Source organism: Pteropus medius, unplaced genomic scaffold (genome assembly GCF_902729225.1).
Source record: "Pteropus medius unplaced genomic scaffold, Ma_sr-lr_union100, whole genome shotgun sequence".
In the NCBI taxonomy this organism is placed as follows: domain Eukaryota; kingdom Metazoa; phylum Chordata; class Mammalia; order Chiroptera; family Pteropodidae; genus Pteropus; species Pteropus medius.
The window spans coordinates 640,641-667,953 of NW_024353787.1; positions in this window are offsets into that span (position 1 = coordinate 640,641).

Consider the following 27,313-nt stretch of genomic DNA (forward strand, 5'->3'; position numbering starts at 1 on the left):
GAGAAGGCCCTTACGAAGAGAAGGAAAACTCGGAGGCAGGAAGAGTATGATGGTTTAGTACTCTGGATCTCATGGGGTGTGGACTTGGTGGAAAGTAACCGATCACGGAAGCCAGCAAAAAAGACCCCATTGTTTTATCGTGAGGAAGTGCAGGCTCATTCTACACTCTGAGCCAAAGCATTCTGCAGAAGTTCAGGCCTCCTGGCCAGGAGGAATTTGGGGAAGAGCCCCACCTTCACTTCCCAGTTAGAGGGAACCGATGAGCTTCGAATAGACAGGAGATAGAGGCCGGGTGCTAGACTACCTGAAGCTCACTGCTGGGCCCTACCCTGCTTTGTCCTGTCCTGCTGCCTCTGGGACTGTCAGCCTTGGGGAGGAAAGGAGGCATAGGGAATTGTAGGAAATACACAATTTTAGCTATCTTTTCAGTGGCCAAGGCTTCACTGGGCCTGTCTGCTTATCCATTGTTTATGTAGGGTAAGGCAGGGGCAAATTTTTAAAGTAGGGGGCAGGGAGGAATCCCTTTCCTAAAAAGGAAATCATCAACTCCCCACAAGCCTCTGTGCAACTGGGCCCCTTGCAACGCTGTGCAGGCAGTCCCGAGCAACTCCCATGAGGCCTCGTCCAGTAGTGGTGATTTCATGGCAAATAATTGGCAGCACAGTGCAGCCCTGGGGTGGGGCCTGACAAGGCTGCATGGAGGCCTGTGGCTCCCTATGAAGCAAGGTCCTCACAGAGGCCCTTAATGAGCTACAGGAGGGCTTCCATGGGCCCAGGCCGCTGGGACAGGGTCACTGCAATAGTCTTGGAACCTTGTGGTCCTTTCATATGCTGGCACTGGGCCCCTTCCCCACTGTGTGTCCATGAGGGGCTCTCCTCTCTTGGATGCCGGGAGAGACAGTCTTCCCACAATGTCCCTGTACTTCCCCTTACCTTGCCACATGGTTAACTGTGCAAATCTCTGCTCAGTCAGGCAGCCCAGAGCTGAGCCAGAGGCCTCTCGACTCATTGCTGGAGCTGTTGTGGAGCTTGGCACTGTTACTAGTATTCCCCAAAGTCGTAATTACCACCACTCAGCCTGAGTTAGTGATCTGGAGCCGGGAATAGCCCGGCCCGCACTGCCTCCCGCTGCCAGCAGACCGACTACTGGTGGTAGTCCTCGTGGTTCGTAATAATAATAATGATGATAATAGCTCTCATTTATTGGACACTCGCTGTGGACCTAGCTCAGGGCTAGGTGTTTTACATGAACAATAGGGCTTACTTCTGCTCCTCCCCCAATTCTCTCGGCCGACTGCTCCCCACCCTGGGTCTGGTCCATAACCATGGATTTACGTGGCAGCTTTTATTTTAGATCAGGGGAGGAGAGGGGTGTTCTGGGGACAAGGTTAGAGTGAATGATATGCACTGTTTTTCATTTTGTCCCCTTGTGTGGCCTGGCTTTGAGCATTTTGGTTGGGTGGAGTTGCAGGGGGAGGAAGTGGTGAGGTGGAAAGAGAAGGCCAGGAATAAACAGAACTCCTTTTTCATGAGATGCCTGATAGGATTCTGGGCAAGAAATTCTGGACAGAATGGACAGAAATCTAGGAGACTTGGTCAGGCTTCTGGCAAAGCAAAGCTGCTTTGAAGGGCAATCTTCTCCCCGCCTCTGCCTGGACCTCAAAGATTTGGAAACATCCAGGGGCAGACCTGTGAGCATGGACAATGGCCATCTTAAGATGGACAGTGAAAGAGTGAGGCTTCTTGTTGCAGGTAGCGTTCTCTAGAAGCAGATGATGACAAGATGTTATATCAACATTTTGAAGAACAAGGAACCTATGAAGAACAAGGAACCTAAGCAGGACTGGACAGAGGAAGAGGCTCAACCACAGTGCAAGCCCAACAAGGTCATGGCCAATCTGATGGGGAGCTTTGAAACGAGTTTGCTCGTTGGGATATCCGTATCTAGCAGAAATAGTCAGTCCACATTCCCCCACCTCACTCAGCCACGAGACACTGCCTGCCAGGGAAGGGCTGCCAAGGGTGAAGCTCCTGAGGTAGACCCTGAAGTAGCTGAGAGCTGAGGTAGCTGCCACCTGCACTCCCGGTAGCTGGGTTTTGGGGGTTGGGAGCGGGGAGGTGATAGGGTCACTGCTTGTATTTTTGGTTCCAGGGTAGGGCCTGCAGGCCCTGTATTCTATATGATAACACCCTCCCCCTCCTCCTTCCCAGGATTGAGTTTGATACTGTGGAATTTTTGTGGTTTGGTTACCAACACTTCTCTGTGCTTCTGTCGATTTCTAGGCCCTCAATCAATGTTTGCTGAACGGTAAATGAATGGACAGGTCCCAAGGACAGCGTTACCGTGGAGCTCCCAAGCATTTATCTTGAATCTGGAAAATGCAAGAAAAATTGGCCCATCTGTTTCTGTATTATATCAGGATAGCAAAAAGCTACAGAACTTAACTGTAGCCAACTCAATCATGTGTGACAACTCAGTAGCAACGCAGGATGAATTTGTGTAAAACACTCTGTGTGTATGTGTGTGTGTGTGTGTGTATCTGCAAGAGTCAGATGTGATTGCATATAAAATCACAAGTGTGTAAGAGTGTATGTCCGAGAGTGTGTGTTAGTGAATGTGTGTGCCTGTGTTCATGTGATTGCCTATGTGTGTGTATCTAAGTGAGCAGGAGTGTGTGCGTGTGTATGTGAGTATATGTGAGTCTCATGTGCAAAACCTACAGTGCGTGCTCAGATGAGCAGGTGCACTGCGCATTGCCATCTGGTTGTGTCCATACATTATGTCCCCCTGAAAAATCTCTTTTGCTACCAAACTCATGGTGTCCAAATGTGTCTGAGAACTACTCCATCTCGCTTATTCGGACTAATCTGAGCTAAGCCAGTGTGAATTGATTTAAAAAAAAAACAAAATTATCAAATATTTAAAAAGATAGCCATCATTACCATACAGAATAGCTAGTAATTAAAACAGCCTTGCCTCCCACTCAATACAGGTATTGCTTTATCTATCAGCATTTTCAATAGAACTTTCTGCAATGATGGAAACGGTCCATGTCTGCACCCCGTTCACAGGACACAATGCTGTCCACATGTTAAACACTTGAAATGTGGCTAGTTTGACTGAGGAATTGAATTTTTAATTTTGTTTACTTTTAACGAACTAATTTAAATGTAAATGTAAATAGCCACCTGTGGCTAGTGGCTGTGGTATGGGACAGGGCAGACCTAGACTGTGAGTTCCATGCCTCTTTCCCCACTGCATCCCCAGAGCTTAGCCAAGGGCCTGACACTGGGAGGCTGTTGAGTAAATATCAGTTGACTGAAGGGCCTACAGCCAGGGCAGGTCTTTGGGGATTTGCATTAGTGAATAGAATAATGGAGATTTGATATAGTAAATGGAAAAATAAATATTATTTGTAGATAAATGAGTGCTTCTGAAGTATTGAATAAATATCTTCCCTAATGAGTTACACAGTGTCTTTATAGTGGAGTTTATCCTAAGAGTTTTTAAGATTTTGTCATTTTTTCCCTTCCTTCCATCCTTCTCGCTCTCTCTCCTCTCCCTCCCTCCCCTCCCTCCCTCCCCTCCCTCCCTCCTCTCCCTCCTCCCTCTCTCCCCCTGCTCCCCTAACATTAGCAACCTCAAATTCACATTTGCACAAGTATTAATTTCTCCCAATGGATTCAGTTGGATACAATGAAGACTGTCCCCTCCCCCCTCCCCTCCCGCCCTTACCACCATTGTGTGCCCTTGTGAGTCTGGTATCTCAAAAGCTGGGCTATTCTAAAGACCCTCTATCTCAAGATACACATCATTTGGAAAATGCAGAACCTCTGAATTAGAATAGGATTCAGCAGCCACTCCATCTATACCTAGCAGCCCATCATTGTCAAGCTCAACTCACCAGCGGGTCACAGTGGGCTGCAGGAGGGTCCAATTTCCTATTGAGTTGGTAGCCTTCTCCCTCTGCTGGCTGAGAGGAAGCACGAAGTCCGCCGAACTCCTCCACCTCTTTCGCATCGGTCGCTCTTTCTCTGCAGATCCACTGATGCACCTTTGCACAGTTGGTGTCATTCAGCCTAAGTGCATGACCCACGTGAATCACCTCCTGCCAATGCTCTGTGCCTTAGTTACTTCACCTATAAAATGGGGATGATATTAGGACCCGTAATACCCACCTCACAGGGTTGTGGGGACAAGCAAACGAATTAATGCTTGTGAAGTACTTAGAAGAGTCTCTAACATACAGTCAGCTTTAAATAGATGCTAATTACCAATATTAGCATTCTTATTTTTAATCATTATTTCATACTTTTGGAATCTGATGATTGATCAGTCAGTTGAGATGAATTGTTTATTTAAAGATTTTATCCACAACTATCTTTTACTTTTTTGTACTTTAAGTAAGAAATCATGGAGTTCATGGCACTATATAAATATCGCTAAACCACCATACCTACAATTAAGTCTCTGAACCAATAGTTTTTATATTTTTTAAAATATGGGCTCATTTATTTAATAAAAGCTCAAAGTGTAAAACAGATATAAATGAGCTTCTTAAGTGAAGAAAAAGTGGGACTTCAAGACCCTGCCTGCCCAAGTCACGTTTCCATGGGTTTCTTAGAAGCCCTGGGCTCCAGGGGAATCCTTTAAAACCAAGACATTTAGGCGCGAGGAAATGTCATTCACATCTTCAATCCTTCTTCATAGTGGCATCAGATGACACGTGCCATGTCATTACTTAGTTACTTTAAACATCCTAATTGAAGACATCAGTTGACTCCATTTTTATGTTTCTCCCCATCTGGAGCCTTCGTCCATCGTCTTTGGTTGATTTGCACCCCAAACTCTCCTTAATCTCTTAAGGAAGATTGATGCTTAACATCTGATGCTCAAAGTTGTTCTTGCAGGGAGGTTTATAGGGTTTCAATAGTTCATATCCCCTCTCCCCAATATCCTGAGTTTTCAAACACCAAGGACAATGCCAAGGTTTTCTAGCCTTTCTGCACCCCGATACAAGGACAGGCTCAAAGTAGGCACTCAATATGTATTTGCTAAATGAAGGATTTTCTTAGGAAAGAGCAAGTGCCTTGGAGTTGGAAGACCTGTGCCTAAGTCTTGGTTTAACTATGTGACTCCAGGCAAATCTACCTCTCTGAGCCTCAGTTTATTCATCTGTAGAGTAAGAATATATATCTTACACAGGACTGATAAGAGGAGCAAATGGGGGAGAGATAGGAAGTTCTTTGTAAACTGTAAAGGGTTGTGCATGAGAAAATTGTTCCTATGTCTCCAGGGGGCTACTTTGGCCTAGTGAGCCTTCTGGGTTTCCTTCTGGGGCTGAACAACAGGGATGGATTCATTTGCAGAAAACGTTTGCTAATTATTGTCTGGTTTGAATAATTATCCAGGGATCCTGGAAACAGTCCTTCCCACAGATCAAACTGTCACATCTGCAGACGACCTTTAAGTAATCTGAGTGGGGGTAATTACAAAGGGCTGGTTTTCTCTAAATATAGCTGTTCCCCAGCTAAAGGTCAACCTGAGGGAGCACAGTTTGATAATTGCAAGTGGTTTGATAATGAATTGGGGCAAATATTCCCAGGGGTGCAGTCAGAGGTTTCCTCTTACAAAGACCAGGGTGTGGATGCCCTGATGGGAGGACCCGGCTTTCTGACCCCTGCTGGAGAACCTCAAGGATCCCATTTTATCAAAGTTCCTGTCATAAAGTGATAGTGTTCATGGGAAGGCAAAACTTTGACAGGGGATAAAATTAGCTCTTCTGCCCCTGGGCTCCTGGAGTCCCCGGATGCTGCTGCTCAGCTGTGGTTTACTCTTTGTTTCCTAGCTGCATCCTGCACCTCCCCAGGGAGAGGTTTCGCTCCTCCATGGCCGAGACAACTGAACTAAAACACCAGAAGGTGTAAGATCAGAGAAGACTTGGGTGTGAGTCTCAGCCCTGCCAGGTATTCTTTGGGGGTACTTCGGACAAGTCATTTTCTTCATCGAGCCCAAGTTTCCTCATCTAGAAAATGGGGCTTGTGAATGACTGTCTTACCTTCCAGGTTAGGTCATAAGGAGACCCAATAAAGAAATATGTGAGGAAGTGCTTTGCAAGCTCGAAGTCCTCTGGAGATGCTATAGGAGGTCAAGACAATCTCATTCTGTCCTATCTCCTTAGCTTTGCTTTAAGCTCCTCTAGGGTGGGTGTTGTAGTTCTCTTGCAACTCTCCCCTCTCCTCAACTTTTCTCTCTCTACCTGGTGCTTAAAGTCAGTAAAAATCTGAGGGATTACATTGAAATAAAAGAGGGAGAAGAAGAGAATTAAGTTGAAGGAAGTTGACTTACCTGCAGAATGTGAGGCTTGGTGGCTAGACTCTGAGAGTCAAAAACCTCGCCTCATGTTCCTTTTATTTTCACTAGACTCATGCTCCACTCCCACACCTCTTCCTCCATCCCCAGGCTCCCTCTTAAGTCTGTGGCTCAGGTCCTATGCCTGGAGTTTCCCACTCTTACCACTTACAGCAGTGGTCCCCAACCCAGAGGGCCGCAGGCCAGTACCTGTCTGTGGCCTATTAGGAATGGGGCCGCACAGTAGGAGGTGAGCAGTGGGAGAGCGAACGAAGCCTCACCTGTATTTGCAGCCGGTCCCCAGAGCTAGCATCACTACCTCAGCTCCACCTCAGATCATCAGGCATTAGAGTCTCATAGGAGCACTGGTTCTTGGTGCCAAGAAGGGTGGGGGCCATTGACTTACAGTACCTGGAAAAGTCCTTTCTCTTCCTTTTGGTTCAGCACTGATAATGTTTAATAGAGTTGAGCTGCAATATCCCCTTTGTCAGTAGGTGTCACTATTGACCACTCACTGTGTTCATTTATTCAGCACATGTCTATTGAGACTACTCTGTGCTAGGCCCTCTTCTAGGCGTTAAAGGTACAACAATGAATAAAACAGACAACACCCCTGCCCTCGTGAGCATGGGCAGTAGCTAAATAAACACAGATATCTAGTATAATGTCAGATAATGACGAACGGTATGGAGAAAAGGCAGGCTAAAGGAGTTGAGATTGAATGGAGAGTGAGGTGGTGAAGGAAAGCCTCTGAGAAGGTCATCTAAAAATGTTTTAAGGCCACAGATGGCATGTCTCCCCATTCATGTGTATAAGGTATATTACCTTAAACATTTTTTATTACTCAATTGAATTTTGACTTTGAACAATTATTTCATAGAGCTTAAGGGGTAGAAATTGACCTCAGTCTTCCTTAGGGACCCTTACTCATGGGGAAGAGTTGCAATTCTGGGCTCCGAGGCAGAGCCAAAGAGTTGGGAAGAGAGCGAGGGAATAAGCCTCTTGCCCCTGACTATTGGTCCCCACAGCATACCCTTCTATGGTTTCCTGTATGGCCTAGTGGCTTTCTGTTGCTGCTGGGTCATGCTTGATGTGGGGAATGATTTACGGGTTATTCACAGTTCTACCTGCCTGGGTGACCCTCTCAGAGGGGCTGGTGAGAGTAGCTTCTCTCTTCTCCCTCCTGTCTCCTCCCCGCTCTGGGGGTGGGGGTAGGATTTCCATCTGGTCCTCTGAAGAGGGGATGGAGAGTGAAGCCAGCCCTCTCCCTGCTTCCGGACACTTGTCCAGGCCTGAAAAGTCTCCTTCCTCTATGGAATACAAACTCCAAAGAGATTTTCAGGCTATTTCTGACTTTGGCTCTACTTCACCTCTCCCCTGAAGCAATGAGAACAGTGCTGGTGACTTACTTGGGGGTGGGAGCGAGCTGGGAAAATACAGGGGAACGAAAGCAGAGATTGGATAAGTTTGTGTCTCAAAATATTATCTCAGCCACTCGTGTTACAGAAATTCCAGCCTTACTTCTCTCTAAGTTCAATGTTTTGTGTCTGGCGTACTTAAAACAAGGGTCACCAGACAGCTGTGTGTGTGTTGTGCCACACGCTCGTTTAAATCCATACCCGCTTCCCCTAAGTTAAGTATGGTTTCTTCTAGTTAAAGTGTGGGAAAAATGAAGTATTATTAATAGTTCTTCTTCCCCCCCCGCCCCGCCCGTCCCCCAAATGAACAGTGATGCTGCCAGGCAAAAGGCAACAAAAGTATTTAATTAGCTTTTAGATGACTTGGAAACTCTTGTCTAAAAATATGGACAAGCAGGAGTGTGAAGGAGTGTGTAGGAGGGCTGTCCCCACAGTTCTGCACAGTCAGGACGACTGGGGCCACTTGTGGGAAATGTGCCCAAATATCCCTGCTTAGAGGCTCTTTTAAAATGAGCCCCCCACACCCCCCGAGGTTTACAGGAAACTTCTCAGCAGATGTGGGCAATTTTCCCCAAGCCCTTGAAATGGAGGACAAAGGAAGCGGAATGACAGGGCATCAGAATGTGGAGAAAGGGTTTGCCAGGCAGGCCGGACCAATTAGCTGCCTTCCGCCCCTCAGCTCTCTGCGGTGGTCTCCGGGAGTTCGGTGGGGAGGTGAGGGGAACCAGTGGGCCCTGGCATGCTTGACACCCAATTAGAGCTCATTCACCAGCTGACCAGCCGGCCTGCTCCCTTTCAGCTGCTCAGTGGCCGTCTCAGTCAGCAGCTCTAAGAACAGAGGGTGCTAATTTGATGCTGAAACCCAGACGCCTCTCCATCAGCCTGGCCCGGCCTAGTATAGGCCCTGGCTTTTTTGGCCAAGCTTCTGTCCCTGGTTCTGTCACCAACTTGCCTTCCCTGAGAAAATGTCATTCCTCTCAAATAGAAACAGATGGGCTGGCCCAGCAACTCCTTCCAGGATTCTTGGAGAGCCAAGTCAGGACAGAAGCAAGGTCAGTAGGGGATAACGTCCGAGGGTTGGGGGGCTAGGAGGCCTTGGTGTCATCGGGCTCCCTGGGGTGCTGGTAAAGCACTGACATGGGAGACAGGGACCCCTGCCTCTAATTCTCTGTGGTGACTTTCCTTTCTTGGGTCTAAGTTTCCCCATCTGCACACAAGGGGGTCTGACGAGAGGCCCTATTGGTACCCTTCCCGGCCTGGTGTGGAAAGTTTCTGCACCAAGATTCTGGGGTGTTTGTCAGACCTTTGCAGTGAAGTGGGCTAGGAGCATTTTGGAACCCTGAGTTATACGAGGCCTTTTTGAGCACAGTGAGGCTCTGGCTCTGGAGGATGAGGGACCGAGCCTGCCTCCTAGAAGACTGGACAAGTCAGGATACTTGGAGAACAGATACTTGTTCTGTGAATCCAGATGCTCAAGCTGTTTCAACGATTCCAAAGATGTCACGGTGACACAGTGGGGTCATGTGTGCTCTCCAGAAGGAACCACAGCCCCACACTCCGTTTCCATGACAGCTCCAGATGTGTGCCCACATTAACAACCTCAGCGTCCAGCCTCACTGCTCATCTCAGGCGTGCCAGGTTATCCTGCTGCAGACATAAGGAATGGGGTGCCCCAATGAGAAATCAAATGATGCCGTATTTGTTGCTCTGATTCTTTACTCCCTCCCTGGGTTAGAATTACACATCCACACCCTTTAGCATGTGACTTTGCAGTTCCTGCAACCACAGCAGGTGGCATATGTTTCTCCGCCTCACTAGTGAGGAACTGGGTCAGATGACTGATCTGGCCTTTGAAACATGGGTAAGTAGTGCCCTGTGCCAGTTTGGAGCTGCGATCCATCCCTGTTTCTCCTCGACTTTCTTGTGCCTCTGTGATCTGCCATGGAAAGAACATGCTCCAGGCAGCCATGGCCCTTGCATCCTGGGCTACAGAATGAGATGTGCAGAGGAGGCCTGAACCCAGCCCGAAGCCTGGGTCCAGCCTGATCCACACAAACTCTCTCTACATCAGCCAAGGTCTACCTATAGACCCATGAATTGGAAAATAAATGTGTGTTGTGGTAAACCACTGAGATTTTGAGGTCCTTATATGACAAAGAACCGACTAACAATGCTGAGGGTGAGAAACTGCCAGGAAAGAGGCTGCTGGGCACCTTGCCGGTATCCAGGAGCTGGGTGCAATAGAGAAACCATCACTGTCAAGGCCAGGGGCAGAAGAATGCCACATCTCATGCTGGCTAATCACAGTAGGGTTGCCAGATAACATATGAAACATTCATGGGCTACCTTCTGGCACCACGCAAGCCCCAGAGGGACCCCACACCCTAAGTGGGGTTAGGGAGAAGCTCCTGGACCATGTTTTCCAAACTTCCCCAAGGCGAGGCCCGAAAGGAGTGGCCACCACTGTTCTCTAGATAATATGCTAGGACCTAACCTGGCAAGAGGGGAAGGGGGCAGAAACAAAAACCCTCAGGACTGCCTAGGGCATCTGGGACGATCCTGGGAAAGTTAAGATCCACGTCGGTTTGGAAGTCTGGGCAGCAACTCTACTCACTGCTGAGATTCAGGAATGACTCTGAAACAGAGAAAGTGATTCCTAATCAGTTTAACGGAGAGACAGATGACTCTTACCCGGAGTCTCCGGCACTGACAGAATTGCTATAATTGCAGGCGCTTGGCAGGGAAATCAGGCGTCTGCCTCTGGTCCCTTAGGTTGCACACTCTGGGGACCCCCCAGTTCAGCGACCCTCCCACTAGACCTGGTTCCCTGAGCTGAGCTGACCCCCTGCGGATGTTGACCGCAGCCTGTGTGCATATGGCTTGAATTTTGGCTCGGGGCTTTCTAATTGCAGCCTCATTTGTCATTTAAAATACGCACAGAAATTAGGATGCACGCAGAATTTTGATTCTAGCCTTTCTTTGTGCTTGGAGAAACAAGGCTTCTGTCTTCTCCCAGAGAAGCCTGTAGAATATGCTACACAAGGGAGCCTCTGTGACTTTCCAGGAGTTACAGCTACTCAGGGAGGGACAACAACTGGGCCTAAATGTCAGCCGTCTGGATTCCTGCCTTGGCTCAGCCACCAAAGTCTGTGTGACTTTCAGCAAGTTGGTCATTGCGTTGAGTGTCAGTTTTATTCTCTAGAACATGGGGACAATAAAAACGAGCCTCAGAGGGCTGTTGTAAAGACCAAATGAGATAATGCAAGTAAATGCTTATCACCACGTCTGGCCTAATGCCATGGTAATATGATATGTGGTACCTACACGGCACCTTTTGTTACTATTATTTTTAATACTAGCAAAGTGCTTAGCATGTGATAAGTGCTCCATCAATTGTAGAACCACTGTTGTTGTGGTGGTTATTGTTGAAACAGATCCAATCATGTGTATCCCAAGTCTGAAATCCTTTGTTAATCCTCACGCCCTCAGAAGTGATTTTCACGTTGTACTGCTTGGTGCCCCAGGACTTCTGAGGCTGAGTACGTGTCTGTTTAACGTTCAGGAAACTGTGGCTCGGAGTGGTTCCTAACTGTCCAAGGTCACGGAGTGCAACCTGATTTCCTCCACATTTCTTCCCAATGGACCTCCTGGTCCAAGCACACCGGACTTCTATCTTTTCCTAGAACATCTTTGGCACCTTCATATTTGTGCTGCTTTGTATGAGTCATTCCTTCAGGCTGGACATCTCTTTCTACTTCTCTACTTGTCCAAAATATATCGTAGTCTAGGAAACGCCCTGAGCCCCTCAGACAGCATTGCTTTGGTGTCTGTCCAAGCCGGAGCCCAGGTCATGAAGGTCTGTCTTTGCACTGGGCTGTGATCACCCGGCCCCCTCCGCCCAACTCCTTTCTCTTATCCCAACCTCATCATTGACTAAACACAGTTTGAGTGGTTAATGAGCCAAACTGACTCTGATTCTAGGCTAATTATAAACAAGCCAGAAGGATTTAGAGCAAACCACCTCATCCTCGCCTCACCCATGTTCTGCGCTCTTAGAATGAGGGAAGAGCCGGCAGGACAGCAGCGTCCTTCCTTCGAGAACCCAAACCCAGGCCTGGCATCCTGGCCATATCTGCGCGTATTAGCTTTGCATTAAGCACCACGGTATGGTTGCCAGATAAATACAAGATGCCCAGTTAAATTCGAATCTCAGATAAACAATTTCTCTTTAGTATAAAAATATTCCATAAAATATTTGGGACTTATTTATACTAAAATTATCTTTTTGGTCTGAAATTCAAATTTAACTTGGTGTCATGTATTTTTACTTGCTGAATCTGCCAACCTTACAGCACAGGCACATCTACATGCGCTGTCCTGGGACAAGCATCGCAAGTATATGCTGACATGGTCTCTGAGGCAGTTTCCCAGGGCATGTCTATGTATGCTAGCTCTAGGCATGTATCCATGCAGGTTAGCTAATTTTCTAATACAATATTTCACAGAGTCTAAGATGCCCGCTTCTTCCCATTTTGGCATCTCTATAATCAGGACCTATATTATCATCTTATAACTGCTGCACTTTGGGCAGCGATGGTGATGTAGCCACCACTCACTTGACATGTGCGATCTGCCTGGTTCTGCTGGGAGGCCTGACTGGACACCAAGAGCCAGCCCCTCAATGGGTCACTCAACAAAATATTCCACAACCATTTGAGGAAGGAGATATATCTTATTTATTGTCTGAAAACCTTCTGTTGACTCCTGGGAAGATCAAGAAAGAGCCAGCGTGGGTATCAAATGCAACATGGGTATCAATAGCTTGGAAGAAAATCTGGGAGATGCTAGTGGAGGGCTCTGTGAAGAAGTTCAACATCATCTACACTCTTGATGTCTCAGAGGATGAGACCATGAGGGAAAACATGAACACTGAGGACTCTGAGTTGAAGCATGGTCCAGAAGACCTGGCCCCTGAATAGGAAGGTTAGGAATATTGTAAGCAATTCATTGCACTTATAATATTCTTTACACTTATTATATTCCTATATATAATAACAATTAAATAAATATTAAAGAACACTTCAAATAAGTATAAAATAAAAATCTAAGTGATGAGAAAGCATTGAGCTTCAACACGTTTTCTTTTCTTAATAGTACATAAAACAATGATTTTCTTTATAATCAGTGATACCTTAGATTGGCTGAAATATGGGTAGTCGAAGTTGGTTAAACCAGCAGTCAGTAAACCTAGACTAATTAACCTAAATTTAAAGGAATCCAAGAGATCATGAGCCTTTCCCTGGCGAGATGCCCCCTGCAATGATGGGTTTTGATAGACAGTCATATTTCAAGAAAACCACATTCTTTGTATGAGGACTGCACAGTGTCGGGGAGCTAGTGGCGTTTTAGGAAGGACAGTTCTTCCTTATGTGGGAGTGTTCCACGTATTACAGGATGTTTAGCGTCATTGGCTTTTACCACGTTCTGTAAGTGCCTTCCAGTCATTGTGACAACGAACAAAATCCCCAAAGTCCCCATACGTTCCAGGCGCCCCCTTGGGGGCAGTACCGCTCCTGGCTGAGTCTACTGGGCTACAGGATGCAAATGGTTTGACACAGGTCTGCCGCCTGTTGGCGCATAGCACTATCCTTCCCCCTCCGTAGCTGAATCCTCATCTTCCAAGAAGTCACAGCACTGCCAGGATTATTCAAGTCCAAGGCGCGTGCCCAGTCTTGGGTTGGAGGGGTTGGGGGCACAGCCCCGGGCATTTCTGCCTCTCCTGTCAGGCCCCGGTCAACCTTCCTCTGCCCAGTGTCCTCCCTTCCAGGAACATTTTCTCTGCATTCCTCCAGGCAGCCTCGGAGAGAACGGCACGTCGCCTCCTTTTCATTTACATGGGGATTACTGAAGACCAGAAAAGTGCTTTAAAATGATATAATGTCTCTGCACCTCATCAAACCCTTCCCCTTCCACCAATTTCTGCCTGATTTACAGTTAATATTGCACACTCCCATCACCCTGCCGGAGAAGCGGTGATTATTTCTCCATTGCCATAAAGAATGTAAAGGAGATGGGAAAAATCAGGTGAATTCAGAGAAAGTTTAGTGTAAAAAAAAAAAGTGCTGGGGGAGGGGGTGTCAGGGAAGGCAGTATAATAATGGGAGCAAAAGTATTCCTGGAACCAATTTCAGAGTCAAGTGATTCCTCCTCTGGGCCTTGCATTAAAGCCTGCGGCCATGGGGTTGCTGGAGCACCTGACAAATGCATGGGGCTGGAGTTGGGGTGGCCCTGTTCTGAAGCCTTCCTGGGGGTCTAGATAAAGGACTCCACCAAAGAATTGGCCACCCTTCAGAGGGAGAGGGCGCCATCTGTCTTTTCCCCCTTTCTCTGACAAGAAGATCTGGTGAGTATTTAGGCTACTGAGTCTTTGAGATGCAGAAGGTGACTCTGAATTCAGAGGGATTTGTTTATTCTGTTTGATTTAGTTGAACACTGTCAGCCCTAATGTGGGGTCTGGGCTCAAATCTTGGCCCTGACAAGTACTGACTGTGAAACCTTGGGCAGTCATTCACAACCCTGGGCCTCAGTCTTCTCATCTATAAAATGGGATAAACTGGTATACAATAAGAGCTAGTATTATTATATTATACAACCATTTTATTATTTGCTCATGATTCTGCAATGTGAGTAGAGCCTGGTATAGAGGGCTCGTCTCTGCTCCACGTGGCTTCAGCTGAGGGCTGGCTGGTGCAGCTTGGTTTGGGTCATATTGTCTGGGGCCTTGTATCTCATTGTGGTCTGATTTTCTCTCTTCTCCATGTGGCCTCTCCAGATGGTTAACTCAGCATCCTCACAGCAGCAAGATGGCCTCAGTATACTCAGACTTCCTACTTAGTGCCTGGTTAGCCCCAGGGCACAGAAAACTGAAAGCTGCCAGGATTCAAAATTGGCACAGTGTCCCTTTTGCCACATTATAATGGTCAAAACAGGTCACAGGGCCATTTTAGAGTCAAGAGGAAGTGGTACACAAGGGCATGAAAACCGAGTGGTTCATTGTGGTCCACTCAAGGAACAGCGCATCATACCTAGGTCTACAGTACCATTATTTTTTCCTCCTTCTATAATAGCTTGGCTTTGAATTTGTACTTCTATGCTTACCATTTATTGCACATGGATCTTTATTGTAAATGACCTCAGATCAAATCTTTTTCTCTCTCTCTCTTTTTTTTTAATTAGGCAAGAGAGCAATAAGGACGTACGGGTGTTCCGTGGTCATGCCTGTCTACTTGCCTTTCTGGCTTTCTCGGTCTTGGGCACCTCTTCCTGCTTCTGTAGCTGGTCACTAGATCCATGTGCATCTGTTTCTGTCTGTAGGGTTGTTTTTATCTGTTCCTATCTCTTCAGCTCTTATCTTTGTCTAAGATTGCTTCTGTGACTCTCCGTTTCTCTATCTATCTCCTCATCCCTCTGTTCTGTGCACATTTTTCTCTTTGTTTCTGCTGATCTTTCTCTCTGTCTCTCTGTCTCTGTCTCTCCCCTCCCCCTTTAAATCTCCTGCTTCTTCTCTCAATCTCCCACCATCACCATTTTACCCAGAAACATGGCCTTCTCTATGGTATTGTCAGAAAACTTCACCTTCAGTCTTTGGCAGATAATCAGAGATTTCCTGAGTAGGAAAGGCCAGACTGCCCCAGAGGCCTTGCCATATGCAGAGACTGTGTCTAGGGATTCCTTCCTTTCCTCTCTTAGCATCTGGCCTCTGGAGCCTGAGAACTGCCTGGACCCAAAAGCCTTGCTAAACTGGGGTGGGGGTGGGGTATGAGGGTGTCGGGGATGTCAATGTCTTGCCTTCAGAGGTCTCTCTTGGGAAGAAGAGGAATGAAGAGGAGGCGGTGGTGGGGACAGGGAGGAATGTGATGAGGGAGGTGAGACACACCTGACACACTGTAGGTGCTCAAAACTAATTGCTGCCATAATGACTAATGATATGAATGGGTAGCAGGCCTGAATCTTGTTCCATTATGTCAACCGAACACGAAGTATTACATTTCTTGTTTTTAAAAAATCAGATTAATCTCTAATGTGAGCCTCTCTCCTGGGAGTGTGCCTGAGAGGATCCTGGGAGTAAGACATCATCTACAAAAGAAGCCCATCTTCTCTTCAGTTTAATTTCCTGCTCTGAAGGAGACAGTTCTAGTGGAAGGACTGTGAAACTTGGGTCAGGATGATCTGAGTTTGGATCCAGGTTCTGCACTTGCCCCATCATATGACCTTGGGTAATTCATCCACTTGAATCTCGATGCCCTCATCTATAAGATGGGACTAGTGATTTCTTCCTCCAAGGATGGTTGCAGGGTTCACTGGGGACGATGAAAGGCTCCCAGGGCAGTGCCTATCACAGGAAAGAGGTTAGGAAATGGCTGCCCTTTGGCCTCCTAAAGCGTCAACCAGATCACATCACCTTACAAAAGTAGAGAGAACCTCTAATTATAATGGCCATCAGCTCATGGCCACCCTCATTGGACCTGTGACCTCCCTTGCCCCACCCTTCAGATCATCTTCAGGCAAATCCCAGAATCGATACAGTTATTTTCTCTTTTCCTATATATGTTTGAAATTTTACATAACAAAAAGTAACAAGGTGGGGGTGGGAGGAGATGATCTGAGCAGTGCTCCCGGTACGGTACTCATCCTGGGGGGTGGCAGGACTTCCCACAGAGCAACAACATCAGCATCAGTAGAGAGAGTTAAAGATTACATCCTTCCAGAAGCAGCACAAACACAATTAAAGGCAAACAAACTAAAAATGAAGATTTTCAACGAGGATTACTACTAGAGTTAATATCCCCATTATATATGGAGAGCTCTGACAATACATCAAGATAACACTAACACTTCAATTACGAAATGGGGAAATAAACAATTCACAGAAGATGAAATACAAATAGTCAATAAACATGTAAAAAGATGTTCCACTTTACCAGTAATCACAGAAATATAAATTAAGACAAAATAGCACTTTTATCTACCAAATCAGCAAAGATTTAAGAAATGGTAATGCCCAGCCAGCAAGGCTGAAGCAACACAGCACTCTTGTCGGTAATTCTATTGTCAGTAATTTAAATTGGCATCTCTCTTCTCAAAAACAAGTTGGGACTATGTATTAAAAACCTTAAAAATAAAAAACCCCACATGCTTCAGGGCTAGGATTCCACCTCTAGGAAATACTCAGAAATTCAGGCAAAAATTTATACACCATGACATTCATTATTTATAATTGAAAAGTTTTACTTGAAAAAGAGACAATCTAAATATTCCATAGTAAGAGAGAGGTTAAATAAACTAAACATCTATGTGATATAACATTCTATAGCCATTAATAATTATATTTTCCAAGAACTTTTAAGGACATGGAAAAATACTGTTAAATAATGTTAAAAGAGAAAAACAGGATGTTGAGTTATGTCATTATGCTGTATAATCCCAATTAGGTAAATAAATAAATATACAAGTAGAAGGGTGATCAGTGAGGTAGAACAAAAGCATTGTTGAGAATATCTGCAGTTTTTAAAAGTTGCTAGCTGATTTAACTTTCTACCAGTCTCCGGTATTAAAGACAGAAGTCACCTTGGAAAAATTGTTTGTTTTGGAGGTTTTTTAGTTCTACAAATATAGAACAAATATCCATTCAATGTTCTTAAAGGTAATAATGAGTGTTGGTGAAATACCCAAAGGCAAACGACAAAACCGAGGAGTAAATATTCTATTATTATTATTATCACTGTTATTATTATTATTACTATTATTATTATTATTAATTTTTGGAATAAAGTACCATTTTTTCGTAGAGTGGGTACATCTTTGAGAGAGATCTTTTTGATATTAAAGAAGTTTTCCTTTTTTAAAGGGAAAGAACAGTAGGGAGGAGTGCTTGATAGACGGGTCTAATGAATTCATTCAATAAGGAATGACGATACGCCAGGCTCTGTTCTAGGCCTCGACATACTGTCAATCAAGACCGAGTGCCAGCATTCCTGGGGCTTACTCTAGTGATGGAGACAGACAGCAAACCAATGTAAGTATAAGGTATGAGGATGTGATGAATGCTATGGAAAAGAAAGAGGGTAAAAGGCTAAGGAATTATGAGGTGCGCATTATTTTATATGAGGACTGGGATCAGGGAAGATCGTTCTTGTAGGTAACTTTTGAACAGCGATCTGGAGCGGGAGCATTGCAGGCAGTGAGGACAGCAAGGACGAAGCCCTAGAGATAAGAATATGCTTGGACAATGTGAAGAAGAGCAGGAGGCTGTCATGGCCAGGATAGAAGAGCAAGGGGAAGAGTGGTGGCAGAGGTGGGGGAGGGAAAAGAAGGTAGGATCATATAGGCATGATAAGCACTTTGGATTGTATTTAAAGCAACCTTACTGAAATATAGTTTATATGCAATAAAATGCACCCATTTTAAGTGTCATTTGATGCGTTCTGACAATTGTCTCTACCCATGTTACTACCACCTCAATAAAGATATAGAACATCTCCATCACTCGTGTTCCTCTTGGCTGTTAATCACTCTCCACCCCAGCCTTGGGCAGCCACTAATCTGCTTTCTGTCTCTGTCATCACGCAGTATGCACTCATGTGTCTGACTTCTTTTACTCAGTGTATTGGTTTTGCGATTCATCCACATCATGTGTATTGGTATTTTGTTCCCTTTTTACTGAGCAGTTTTCCCTTGTAGTATACACTCAAGGCAATTATCCACCCACCTGTTGTTGACGACATATAGAGTTTTCTAGTTTGAGACTCTTATAGATAAAGCTGCTATGAACATTCTTGTACACTTCTTGTGGACATAGTTTCTCATTTCTCTTGGGTAAAAACCTAGGAGTGGAATTGTGGGTCATAGGATAAGTGTATGTTTAAATTTATTTAGAAATCGCCAGTTTTCCAAAGTGGTTGTGCATTTTACAATTTCACTAGCAGTATGTGAGAATGCCAAGTTGCTCCACATCCTTGCCAACACCTGGTGTGGTGAGTCTTTTTAATCTCACCATTTTAGTGAGTGTGTAGTGACATTTCATACTAACAGCATGATCTCAGGGAGCTCAGGCAACTTGAGCTCCCTGAACTTTGGTTTCTGTGTCTGTAAAATTGGAATAATAATAGTTAAGAGTACTAATCTCACAGTGATACTGCGAGCATTAACGGTGATGATGCAGGGAAGGCATTAGCTCCACATCGAGCACATGGCCCGTGCGCAGTAGAGGCGAGCTAGTTATGTTACCCTTTGGCAGAAGGGATGCTCTCTGTGCCTCCAATCACAGGCTGCCTCTCTTTTGCCATCGACCTACTACCATGTTGCTGGGGCACACTGATCCCTCTTGGTGAGAGTTCTCTCTCTCGCATTCCTTTATCCTTGTCTCCTGACCTGTAACCACTGAAAGAAGACATCTCCAAATGGCCGAACACCCTAATAAAGTCTGTGCTGGGTCTCACCTTCTATCCCAAGTACCTACCTTTTCAAGGCATTTTCCCAATGAACATGGTTTCTACCTGAGAAAAATTTTGGGGACAACCACTAAGATATCTCCTCAAGCTCTGCCAGGGTTAATTCTTATGGGATTGAGGGCTCTCCCAGGGATGGGTGGGGCGGCCAGCAGCTAAAACCGTTATCTGGACAGGCTTCGAAGGCAAACGACCTCTGTACGCCCCGCTGGCTGCCTCCACCCAGGAGCCGTGACGATCCCACCTCCCAGCCTTCTGCTCCTGCTTCCTCAAGGAGATCTTGAATATTTATCATATATTAGGTGAAAAAAGAAGTGGAACAGGAGGAAATTGTGTTACTGCATATAAAATTTGCCTGAAAAGTTTCCACTTTCCTCTAGTTGGAAAATAGTTTTGATTTGAAATATGAAGCTTCTCTCCAACTTATTATCTCGGAGATGAGAATGGAAAATGATGCTCCTTCAGTTTCGGGTGGAGCCGCTGGAGGTGGTGGGCGTTTACGGGCACCAGAAATTGTCTGTAGAAATTGCCCCTTTGTGCATCAAAATTGCAAATTTCTTTTTTCTTCTCTTGCTGCGTCCTCCACCAAAATTTTCCTGTAGCTAACAGGCAGGAGGGAGTGGAGAAAAGAATCTAGTGGGAAGCAGCACAGTCCCCATGTCAATAGAACACCAGGCTCATTCTGTCCTGGACACACACTTGATTACAGCAGCCTTTGCTCCATCTCATTTAATTTCTTAGGCCACAGAACCGAATTCCCTCTACAGTAGGTTCTTTATGCTTTTCTGGGCACTGATCCCTTTACGGCTTGAAAGACAGTTGTGGATCCACGCTCCAGAAAAGCACACATACACACCATCATGCTCATGCACCTTGAGGGGATTTGTGGATTCTCTGAATTTAATCTGTAAGACACCTCTAGGTCAAGAACAGTCTACCACAACAAAATCGTAAAAGGAGCCATTTATCGAGCACTTAGATGCCAGGCACTACACTAAGCATCTCTGAACAAGTTAACATGGGTAGAAGTGCTTAGCACAGTGCCTGGTGCAGAGTCGGTGCCCTTATGATTATAATTCTCATGTAATCTTCACAATGCTCAGTGCCGTTATTATCCTTAAGTTCTAGGTGAGATTCGCGAGGCCCAGAAACTTTAAGTAATTCACCAAAGGTCACCAGCAGTAAGCAGGAGGGATATGGTCTTTCTGACTCCAGCCTAAGGTTCTTAATATTCACAATGTAGGTGATCCTCACCTCTCCTTGCACACCTTCGGTGAAGGGCCCCTGCAATCGTTCAAGCTGGGTACCCTTCCATGCCTGGGTTGTTCTGACTTTTAGAAAGGCTTTCCTTTACCTGAGGCTCACACTTGCTCCCTGATCTTGGTCCTGTCCTTCGTGGCCACAGCAGTACACAATATAGGTATTGCTGCTGTCCTACAACAACACCGTGAAGATTCGAGTCCGGTCCTGCTTTCTTTCAGCTCAATATCTTGCACTGCATTTCAAAGACTTGTTCAAGGTCACATACCTTGGAAATGGTGGAGGCAGGATTCGAACTGGGTATACCAGTTTTCTGTGGCTGTTGTAACAAACGACCATAAACTAGATGGTTTAAAACAACAGAAATGTATTCTCTCACAGTTCTGAAAACCAGAACTCTAAGATCAGAGATCAGAGCTGATTTCTCTAGCGACTCCAGGAGAGAAGCCGTTCTCTCCCTTTTCCAGCTTCCAATGACTGACAACATTCCTTGGCTCGTAGACACCTTACTCCAATTCCTGCCTCTGTCTTCACATGGTCTTCTTCTCTCCATGTGTCCTCATCTTCTTTTAAGGACATTTATTTTGAATTTAAGTTTCACCCAGATAATCCAGGATGATCTCATGAGCTCATGTCTAGATTCTTAATTATACCTGCAAAGACCTGTTTTTCCAACTTAGGTCACATTCACAGGTTCCCAATGGACATGTCTTTTTTTTTTTTTTTTTAGTGTGTGTGTGTGTGTATTGTAGGGATGGGGTAGCATCATTCGAACCACACTACATTGGACCTGGCTCTTTCCATTCTTTATGCTTGACTACTATGCCCCAATGAAGAAGTCCTACACTGACATACCGTGAAATGAATATGACTCACAGAAATATTTGATTACATCTAACAATTTTTAAAGAGCAATTTGAATCAATCACTATTATTTAGAAATTAGTAAAACTTCTGATATGTGATAGTGTAAAACATCTCTTTCTCCCTTCTCTTCCTGGAAGGCATTGCAAAAACAATAAGATAAAAAAAAAAGTCTGTAAACTTCATTTTTAGTGAAACTAGAAGGCAGATTTAATCCCCAGACTCTAATTTATGTGAAAGGGCTGCTGAAGCCAACTGAAACCAAGCAGGACATCAATGAAGGAAGGAGAAACAAAAAACTAAATTGAGAAATCTTAGCAATGGGAAGACTCATTGAGGGACCATCCCCATAGTCTTCTGAATAAAGGTCATTTGGGTGGGCCGTAATCCAATATAACTGGTGTCCTTATAAAAAGGACAAATTAGGACGCAGAGGCAGATACTCATAGAGGGAAGATGATGTGAATACAAACAGGGAAAAGATGGCCACGTGACTGGAATGATGCTTCTACAAGCCAAGGAATGCCAAGGACTGCTGGCAAACACTAGAGGCTAGAAGAGGCAAGGAAGGATTCTCTCCTAGAGCCATCAGAGAAAGCAAAGCCCGGCCAACATCTTGGTTTCAAACTTATTGCCTCCAAAACTGTGAGACAATAAATTTCTGTTGCTGCAGCCCTAGAAAACAAATACAAGTGGTAAGGTCTAGGTGCTGGGATTTCCGTCAGATAAAGTAAAATTCAGGATAAAAGTCACTCAATGAGACAAAGAAGGGAACTTTCTAATTCTAATAATATAATACATGTTTATGTGTATGCTAATAGTATTATACAAATGTTATATTCTTAGTGGCAATGAAAATAAAAGGGTTATAAACTATCTTTGTACCAAATAAAGTAGCAGCCACGTGCAACAACAACATTTATGAGAAATACAAGGAAAAAGAGAAACACACTAACAATGGAAGATTTTACTTTTACTCTGTTTGATAGATTAAATGGATAAAAAGTAAATATAAATAAATAAGACCTAAATAATATAATTAACAGGTATGACATATATATGACAGAGAGAATAACTCTACTACAGTTTTTCCTTTAAGTACTGATGGCATATTTCCAAAAACTGACTATATAAAAGGCTACAAGTTAAACCCCAATAACTTTTTCCCTCAAGTAAAAATAGGACATATATTATTTTAAGATCATAATTCAATAAGGTAGAAAATAATATCAGAAAACGAAAAGCTCCTGCTGTGTGGGGTCTATGAGAATAGACTTCAATGCTCCACCTTAAATTCAATGAACAAGAATGTGAGCAAAGCATCCAACCTGGGAAGTTAGAAAAAGGATAATAAAATAGACGTAAGGAAAGCAGAGAAAAAGGTAATAAAGTAACTTGAAAGAATAATTTAATGAGTTAGAAAATAGAATAATAGTAGAATAAATAAAATAAAATTAAAAGGTTTAAAAGCAAACAGTAAGATAGATAAATTTATAGCTCTAATAAAGAAAAAATTTGGAAGACAAATATACACAGAATAAGAGATAATAAAGAGGAATTAACACAAAGACAAAATTAATCATAAAAACCATTTGCTCAACTTATAAAAACAAATTTGACGACCAGAATGACTATGAAATTTCCTAAGAAAATGTAGTTTACCAAAATGATTACAGAAGACATAAACATTCTAAATAAACTGATATCCATGGAAAAAATGGAGAAAGTTGTCAAAAAGCTATATCCCAAAAGGCATTAGGCCAATGGATTTAAAGAATTTTATCTGCTTTAAAAACAAATAATTCCAATATTAATTATTCTGTTCTAGTAATTGAAAAGAAGGGGAAAAAATCCAGATTGTTTAAATGAATTAATAAATACATCGATTTATTCCAGTAAGGATTGAACACCAAGGAAATCCCAGACTAATTTCAGTTATGACTATCAATTTTAAAATCCTAAGTAAAACATTAGCAAACAGAAGTAGCAGCACTTAAAAGTGTAAGTTATATACAAGTGGAATTTGCTCTAGGAATGCAAGGATGGTTTAACATTAAGAAATCAATTGAAATGATTCATCATACTGAAATGATTCATCTATGAAAAGGAATGATCAATTCTTGAGTTAAAAAAAATACTCAATAAAATAGGCGGATATTTTCTTAAGATGAAAAAAACTACCTCACTTCAAAAAACCAGCATCATTCATAATGGGAAATTGCTATAAGGTTTTATACTAAAGTCAGGAATGAGAGAGAACTTCCCATTTTCAGTACTATTATTTAATGTTGTACTGAAGGCAGTGGTCAAATAAATTAGATAAGAGAAAGAAATTAGAAGCATGAAAGTTATAAAAGGGGAAATAAAGTTACAATTCTCAGGTGATAATGGTATTATTATATATCTAGAAAACCTAGAAAGATAGACTTGGAACTACTGCCAGCAATAACAAAATTCCATAAAGTAGCAGTGTACAAGATAAATACACAGAAATAATTAACTTTTATGTATATAAACAACAGTTAGAGGATATAATGAAAGAAATGAGCTTGTTTACAATATCAGCAAAATAATAAACTACCAAGGAATAAATTTAACAAGAAATGTCCAAGGCATATATGAAAAAAACAAACAAAAAACCCTTTAACCTTTTCTGAAGGATACTGAAATAATCTTGGACAAATGGGAAATCTGTCTAAATTCTTGAGTGGAAAATTTAAACATTTTTTCCTAAATTAATATTTAAGCTTAACATGACCCTAATAAAAATGCCAATAGCTATTTTGAAGGGAGAAAGGGGAAATTGGGAACTAGACAGGTGTTTATAAAATTTATATGGAAAAACAAACGACATAGTCCTTCTGCAATTTGTTTCTTTTCACTGAAAATTATGTTTTTTAAAAAATTATTCATGTTGATACATATAGTTATACATCATTCATTCTAAACACTGCATAATACTTTTCCATTGTATGAAGACACTATGATTTATTAGTTCTCCTGTTGATGGATATTCAAGTTGTTTCCTGGGTTGTGTCATGTCCTTAACGGTTCAAACCATCTGCCTAGGGTGGGGTGGGGGAAAGCAAGCGTGCTTGGGCTCTTGTACCATCTGGGGAATGAAAATCCATATCTACACATGACAGTTACCTGGGATTTTGAATTCTTTCAGGCAACTTAACATTTGTTTCCATCCATGGCTCTAGTGATTTGCCTGATGATTTCTTGGGCTGATGAAAAACATTTTTCTTGACCCTTTATGAGACCTCTGTACCCTTGCCCTATACAGTCTGGGGGCCACAGTGATGCTCTGTGACCACTAAAACCCCAGTCCCCAAGCCTCTAGGTCCAAGGCCCCTGTGGACTACCACAGTATCTGTTCCTGTTTCTTCCTTCAGCTTTCGGGTCCTTCGTTTTATCTGACGCCTGGGATTCCAGTTTTTTCTTTTAAGCTTGACTATGTATTTATAACCTTTCTGTTGTATTTTCTTAGCCTTTCTACGTGGTTGTGGAAGGTGGGAGGTCCTTTTGTGTCAGCTCTGCTCACTGCATTGCTGGAAGTCGAGGGCCCACAATGGGTCCCCAGTACATCCCATCTTGTATTGTTGCTCCAGCCAGTGAGTTCTTTTCATGTTATGGCTCTGGCTCCTGGCCTCCTCCTCTGTCAGCCCTGGATGCTTTTATCTGGGTGGCATGAAGCTGTAATCTGTGTAAGTGCTGTGCCCCCAAAAAGTGTGTGCTAATTTTAAAAACAGACATTAAGAGAAGTCTTTAAATTGTTCTCCAAGTTGACACTAATCCATTAATTAGCATAGACAGTGGACTATTTCCAAACCCATGGCATTATATTACCAATCAGTCCATTTGTGTCATGTCCATCCTGGGCATCTAGAACCTCCATGTTGGGAGCTGGGGATTGGAGGGCATAGGAACAGGGGAGAAAAACCTGAACAAGGCTTATCCAAGGCTGGAGAAATTAACTCCCCTGTGGGCTTGCCCTGCAGAAGTCATAACCCACGGGCCAGAGGGAGAGCAGGCTTGATGTGACCAGCAGAGAATTCTAAGGGCTCTGCTTTAGGGTTTGCTCATGGCCATAATGTTCCCGGACCAGGGTCCTTTCTATCATAAAGAATTTTGAAGAACAACATTCAGCGTTAGCTATGTAAGTGAAGAAGAAACTGTGAAGGCTGGTAAGAGCCCACCAGGCAGAGACTCAAGAATGGTGCTCCGCTTCCAGGACCTGAGGGAAGAGTATGGCTCAGGAGGCCCTTGGGAGCCTGGCACAGATCAAACTCAGAGTGACACAGCTATTTGCATCTTCTATTTGCTGGTGGGAGGGTTGGGTAGCACTCCTGGTACCCAGCCATGCAGGTCCCCAGTACCTACCAATGGGTAAGGTCAGGGCAAAATGTGTAAATGATGGAGGCAGGAAGTGCTGATGTATTGAGACAATGTCACTTGCTCATGAGAACTCAGTGGAGCAGGAGATTCTGTAAAGTACTGGATCATCTTGAGAAAGTGGAGTTGAAATAATACTCAGTGAACAGTGTTCTTTCCTCGTATACTCAGTAGAATACAACTTTCTGACAAGGAGTGAACAGAGATCCAGCAAAGATGTCAGTCTTTGCCAGGTGATGCAGCCTTGGAGGACTAAAGCCACTCAGGGGGTTTAGGCGGGTGTTTAGGCAGTTTGTCAAAAGTTATCTGGATGTTAATTACCTAATTTGCCAGATTTGATGAGGGTGTCTGGCTGCAGTAGGACCTCCTTACTGCAAGGGGGCGACCAAGAGAAGCTCAAGGCACAGAGAGAGGAAAGGCTTACTGGTCCATGAACCCAGGCAGGGAAAGATGGGGAAGCATGTAAGTAGGCATCTGGGACAGAGTGGGACTGAGGAGGCAACACCCCAAATGCCTTTGGGGACTTCAAGACTTCCTTTCTTCTGCACAGTGATGTCACTTTGGAAGGCCCCAGGGCAATGCTATGCCAGGAGGATGCAGAGAAAAAGATCTATGGTTTTTATGGATTGTGGCTTATTGTACAACAGAAAGGAGAAGACAAGTGTTCCTTATGACTCCTAGAACCTTGAAACAGCCTCTCTGCCCAGTCTAGGGAAAGTTGTCCAACTCTCTAGCTTGTAATTCCACAGGGCCTTCCTTTTTTTTTTTTTTTCCCTGCATAATTCCAGTACATTACATTTTCAATCATGAGCGAATGTGCCCTCCAGGTGACGTTTGGCAACATCTGAAGACATTTGGTTGTCATAACTTGTGGGTGTGGGGTTGGTAGTGCTACTGGCATCTGTAGGCAAAGAGCGCTGCTAAACTTCCTACAAGCACAGGACAGCCCCTCACAACAAAGAATTCCATCCCAAAATGTCAATAATGTTGAGATTGAGAAACCCTGATCTAGACTAATCTTTTCGCTGAGTTTATGTTTTCAAAGACAAGTGCCAAGCTTCGGGCTACTTTTGATTTCAGCCCAGCCAACGCCAACATCCCTGAGGCAAAAAGTCTTGGGTATTTTCTTAGAATTGGTGAGGAAAAATTACACAGAATAAAATACACATAGTTCTCCAATTCTCCTACATCAGGGAAACAAAATGTAAATTAAATTTTCAATCCATTATTCTTCCACTCCTTCAACTTGCCAAGCTTTGCGGTGCCTAAGGACTTCCAACTTGACAATTTTACTTTTCTTCCCCCCCCCTGCCCCCACCTCACTTTCGGCTTCACGCATCAGTGTGGGTTGGAAGTTGAAAGTGTGGGAGTGAATGAGATCATTCACCGAGTATTCTCTCTAGAGAGTGGGAAGAGTAGAGGAACAAGGGCAGAACCCCAAGGCATGCAGACATTTAATGAGGGGCGCAAGAGAAGAGGAAGAAAATGAAATTCCACAAGTGACCAGGGCAAGA